Source organism: Alligator mississippiensis, chromosome 1 (genome assembly GCF_030867095.1).
Source record: "Alligator mississippiensis isolate rAllMis1 chromosome 1, rAllMis1, whole genome shotgun sequence".
In the NCBI taxonomy this organism is placed as follows: Eukaryota; Metazoa; Chordata; order Crocodylia; family Alligatoridae; genus Alligator; species Alligator mississippiensis.
The window spans coordinates 276364143-276370505 of NC_081824.1; positions in this window are offsets into that span (position 1 = coordinate 276364143).

Sequence of the window (6363 nt, forward strand, 5' to 3'; positions counted from 1 at the left end):
CATTGGGATTTCCCATATACAACACAAATCCTCAGGTTGCTAGTTAAGCTGGCTATCCATCTGTTCTACACAGCTGGAATGATGTAGGGCAGGAAGGAATTTAGACTAAATTTCACAGCAATATTGGAACCACGCAAACTAAACAACCCTTAAATTGTGTCAGTAGCCTATTAAGAAAATGATATTTGGCCTTGATAATATATTCATGTTTATAGATTTTATGTTTCACAAATGGGGAAACAAATGTAATGGTGAGGGAGTGCTGAGAAAATGTTTTTTTATCTCTGCTACATTCCCCATTTGGCTGCACCTCACTTTGACTCCTTGCTGAAGAACAGTTCGAGGTTTTGTGGTTTTAGGATTTTTCAGACCGTATTTTAAAGACTTAAGCCTCACATCCATTATATGTAAAACCCTGTATAAAGGTGTTAACAGTTTCCAATCAGCTTCAAAGAGTATATCTTAATGATACAAACACTGAGTAGACACGCAAATACTTAAAATAGCATTAAATAGAATAAATAACATTTGGAATATTTATCAATATCTTTTAAATATAATTGTTAGTGAACTTACTTGTTTTCCTTCAGTTGCCTCTCCTTTCCTCTTTCATTGCTTTCACACACATTAAAATGAAAGGGTTTAATGTAACTTTATATATATTTGTGTGTGTGTGTGTGTGTGTGTGTGTGTGTAACTGTAATAATGTTATAATGTTAACCTTACATATATAGCAGAGATATAAAAAAGCATATCCACCACTAAATTTCTTTCAGAGAGGATTTTTTAGGCTTTGTAGTGTGCCTATAATATGTAGTGTGTATCACCTGGACTCTTCTGGGATTTAGAAGGAAGACAGCCTCTTGGGTCTGTAACAAAGCCTTCAGACCCTTGTCAGCAAACATATTATCTAGGGAACTTCACCACTAGCAGCATTTTCAGTCCCTGGGTTAAGACTTGCATGATCCCCATAGATTCAGCTAATATGGGAAATCTGTAACCTGTGACAAAAGAGACAAAAGCACTGGGACTGGCATATAAAATAGTCATCCTATAGGGCAGTATCTCCCCCCAAAAAAAACTAGTTAAGAAAGTATAAGCCCTCACCTCATACACATCTGTTCCCATTTTTTTCCTTCTTTATCTAGGACAAAATCCCAGTTTAAAGTTGCTGATATAACTATCTGTAGATTCCACAAACTGTGTAACTTCTATCAATGACAGTTTTCCCTCACTAAACAAAGATGAAACAGCGCTCACTTTTATCCAAGCTGGTAATAGGATTGCAATCCAGCCTTTGTAATAGACCAGTGGTTTTCATCCCTTTTCAAGCTTTTTTGAGGTCCCCTAAATATTTTTTAATGGAGGGGCAGACCCCTTTGGAAATTTCAAATGGACCCCTTTAGAATTTGAATGTGGATATTCATATGTACTTCGAATTGATCATAGCCATCTTTTGCAGACCCTTAGACATAGTCTGTGGACCCCCAGGAGTCTGCAGACGACAGGTTGAAAACTACTGTAATAGACACATCTGTTGAGTCTGGAGAGGTCAATTATTGAGTGTTTTAAACTCATTTCTGAATAAACTTCCCTATCAAAAATCTGTGCTCTGCTTATATTAAAAATTTAAGTGCCATACTGGGTGAGACCACAGATCCATCTAGCCCAGTATCCTACATCTCACAATGGTATAGAATATGAGGGGCAGAGTATTTATACAGGGCCTGCTTAGACTGATCTTTTCCTTGCCCCTCTTATCTTAGAGCTTCTAGCACTTAGAGCCTAAGGAGCCCATATTTGTACCCCTATATATATTGTTTAATACCCACTGATGGACCTTTCCTGCACGATCTTTTCCAATCTTCTTTTGAACCTCCCTAAAATCTCAGGTGGTTACTGGATCTGGCTAGTCAGGTTCCCAGCTCTTATTGAAAACTTCCGTATCAAGTACAGCTATTCTTCAGCATGCCTAGTTACCAACCTACACTACATAGTGATTTTTTGTAATCCCTGTAGTTGTCCAACTCTGCATATGTACAAAGACAAAGGACTAAAACAAAAGGCATAGCTCTTTCCTGCTCCTTTTCTCTTGTTCTTTGGGATTTAATAAAAAAAATCAAAGATTGCAGTACAAAGTGAATGAATTACATAGCAAAGAGAAATTAATGGCAAATTGGGAATTGGAACAATAGTTTTATAGTCCTAGCTTTGTAGTCAAAACACTGCTCCAGTAAATAAACTGCTGTTTTGAATCCAGGTTCTGGGAAACAAGCACCTCCCTCAAATCATCATTTTCGCTGTTCATAATCCTTAGAACCTTGGTCCGTGTGTAGATGAAATGAGGGGCGCGTGTGCATGACACTTTAAAGCGAGCTAAATGCTTTTGCACTGTGTTAATGGTGTCAGTGTTTGCACGCCTTGGCAGTATATTGTGCATTAATTCCAGCTGCTGTAGGAAATGTGGCAGCGTAATGTGCCTTAAATGACTTGGGATGGAGCAAACTAAAACTCCTTTGAGGAGTTACTCCTTTGAGGAGTTTTAGTTTGCTGCCCCTACAGCTGCGGAGCAAAGCACTGGGCTCCGTGCAGCTCCGGGGCTCTGCAGAAAGCCCTGTAGGCAGCCTGGCAGCAGCCTGGGAAGGCAGGCTCCACCCAAGAAAGGGGGAAAAAAAAGCAGCAAGCCTGATCCCCACCCGGAGTCTGCCTGCCTGCCTGCTTGAGCTGTGCCGGGGCCCAGTGCTTCTCTCTGCAGCTGCAGTGCCCCTGGGACTGCCTGAGCTGGGTGCTGCCTGGGTAGGGGCTGCCCTCCCTCCCTACTGCCAGAGAGGCAGGTAAGTGTAGGATGTGTACATGACACAGGGATTTAAAGGGCCCTAAATTGAAGCAGTGGGTTTTTAAACCCACTGCTTCAATTTAGGGCTCCTGTTTCGTCTACACATGCCCTTGGTTGCTAATATTAGGCATTTGGTCAAAGATGGAGTGAGCATGGGGAATGAACTATCTGATCTTTTCTAGAGTTTGCTTAGAATGGGAATACTTCTCTCTTTGGAGATAATTTAATTGGGGAAAAAATCTCTTTTGTGAAACATGTTCTAAATAATGAAGAACCAGAAACACAACAGACTTATGTTATGATAAAAAGCTGCATACTATATTTTTTTATATTTACTCTCAGAAGTCTCTTGAGATTTCCCAGATCTTCCATCTACAACAGGCTTGCCTGATGTTCCTCATCAGGTTGTTTTTTTTTAAGTCTCTGCAAATGAGTGTTTATAGTGGCAACGCTGGTTTATTTCATACAATGCCCATCACATCATAATTGCATTACAAAAGTTTGGCAGTGTTCACAGCTGCAGTAAGTCATGCTAATAGGTGGTTTCCAATTTCTGATGTTGAAAACCTGTTTCTATACAGAAGCTGATTGAATAAGTTTGTTAGCTGGCAAAGGTTCACTGGGGTTTTTTTTCTTCGCTAAGCTGGGTCCAATACTTATCCAGTTTGTAGCATTTAGAAGAAACTTCAGTAGAAGATGGATAAACTGGAATGAAATCTGAACACTTTCACTTCCAACTACAACAACCCCCCCAAACCAAGCCATATTTAAAGGTTGAAGTAATTTTAGTAAAAGGGACAGTGTCAAAAGAAAGCACAGTCATTTTTATGACACCAGTTGGAAGTCATTTCAGGTTATATAGTGCCTCCGAGTCCCTACCTTCCCCTTTGTGTGGGTGGGCGGGGGTGGAATGTTACAATGACATGTTCTCATTTTAAATATTTTTTTTCTCTCATTTCTTACTGTGGAAACCACAGCAGGAGACATTTATGGAGGGCCAGATCCAATAAAGGACTTCAGTGCCTGGAAAGGTAGATATCACAATGCCTAACAGGTATGCATCTGGACCCTGGGGCATACTTCAGAAGTGTGAACAAGATGCACATCTTCCTTATACTGTGCCTGGGGACAGACACTTCAGACTGGTGACTGAAAACAGCCAGCTCTCTGAGAAGGGAGTTAGTATTGCTAAAGCAGTTCTTGCCTAGAGCTAACAAACAGAAAATGCTGACAGGGACTGGTCCCATCCTATTCTCCACCTCAAAGTATTTCACTCATGGCTGTAGGAGATATTTCCAGTTACTCCTTTGCTTGACATGCATCAAAATCACATCTCCAATCACCTAGAAGAATACCCTAACCACCAGTTAAATGCTAGTAAAATAATCTAACACTAAATACCTCTTGTGCCACGAATGCTTCTTCAGACCCTGCATTCAAAAAATTAAACTTAAATGTTTGAACTAGCTCAGCATCCTTGCAGAAAACACAAAGGCAATACCAAAATAGACATGTTTAACAGTACATAATGTTCCCAGGTGGGATAAGAAGTATATTTTAAACTTTCAGTGCTGCATTCAAGACACCACTAAATTCAGTGTGATTGTAAAGTGAACTGATTGACAGCTCTGGGTACCAGAGCTTTATTTATCCAATGTGGCATTGTGCAAGCAAGTTTCTTCACATTGCTGTCACCAATTTGCCTTAACTAGAAGGTTCATAATAGTGTGAAAGAAAGATTTTGTCAACCATGTTGATAGTTTTTGTCATGTGATTTCTTGTCCTCTGGGAATTGGACTGGTACTACCAAACTCATTTCGCTTAGTCCACCGAACACCTATCAAATAGCAATATATTTTAGGCACAACACTGAAGAATGGGATTTATACTTATTTACATGAAAGGATTTAACCCAGTCTCAGACAGTTTTATACCTACAATGGTCAATTTTTATACCTACAATGGTATGGCTCCAGTTGTTTGCAAAATATTTAAAAAAATACATCCAAATATCCATTTGTGCCTGCAGAGCATATTCTTTGACATCCAACTCCAGGTTCAAAAAACAGAGACCAGATGAAAATACTTTTTCTTGCAGAGAAGGTCTGCTTTTAATTTCTGTTTGTTTGTTTTTTTAAATAAGCTCCAAAACCCCAAAGTGTTTGGCTAGAAACTGTCATTTTTTGTTTTAGGGGATTTTAACTTTTTTAAAGACAAAATGATGAAGAATTATGATTGGTTTCTGGTAGGAGCAGAAATTATTAATAGAAATAGGTACTTCTTTGACACAAATCTTATTTGCTAAGAATGTGCACAGAGACCTAGTTTCCTGAACACAGAAGTAATGAAACAAGAGGAGACAGTTTCCCTGTTCTGTATTTCAAGCCTTCTTCCAAGCAGCATTGTAACTAGAAAGCAGTCTCTCAGAGCTTTTTCTCAGGGTCAGTCTACAAGTGCTTGCTCACTGTCCCTGGCTTTCTGTTGCTCTCTCTCTCTACCTCTTCAATATTTCTGCTGTATCTACATATACTATACTATACTATACACTCACACAATGTGTGTTTTGTGCAGTGGTCCCTACTGTTTCAAAAGGAGCTTAATTGCTTTTGGCTTCTGAATGAAAGTAGTTGTTATAGGCACAAATGTCATGAGCTTTCACCCAAACTAACAGAATATAACAAGGAAAGAATATGACAAGATGCAGCTCATTTTAAAATCATAATAGTATATCTGAGCAATAAACTTGCCAACACAGGAATTTAGTGAGAAAGAGAGAAACCTGGAAAGCAGTAATACTTTCTTGGTAGCCAATCCCAAAGGAAACAGTGGGAAAAACCATTACTTGTCTCATTGCTTTCAATAACGAATTTGTCTAAGAAGTATGGAGCCAGGCACATATATCATCTTTGGGGGAACCCCCCCCAAAAACAAACAAACCGGTATTCATGAAAATAGGATAACATCATTGCAATAGAAACACTGAACAGAAATAGGAACATAATTGTCCCTTTCTATCTATCATTTCTATGGGAGCTACACTTTTAGGACCTTATTTTATGTGCAGTCATACCCTCTAAGGTAATGCATTATCCTTTCCCCATTCAGAAGTGGGAAAGGAACAACTTTTATGGCTTCATTTTCCACTCCTTCTGGACCCCGCAGAGCATATTCCATGGGATACAGAAACACAGGCTGTCAGCACAAGGTACAGGCAGGCTGAGTGGGGAAGATGCACTCATCAGCCCAGAAGAAATTAGTATGGAAAGAAAATATCTCCTGTGGCTGCAAACAACACCCACACCTAGCCTAGATCTAGGCTTAGGAAGCTTAAAGCAAGCTGCCTGGACGATTAACCTGCTACTCCTGGTTTAGGCTGGACCTAAACCAGGAGTAGCATATGCAGCCTTTTGCTGCTGCTAGGAGCAATGTGGAGGACCCAATGTAAGTAACTCAGGGTGTGGGAATGGGCTGGCAGTGTTGTGGACTGGTGGGTTCACAGAGAATTGATGAACATTGTCCTGTATAGC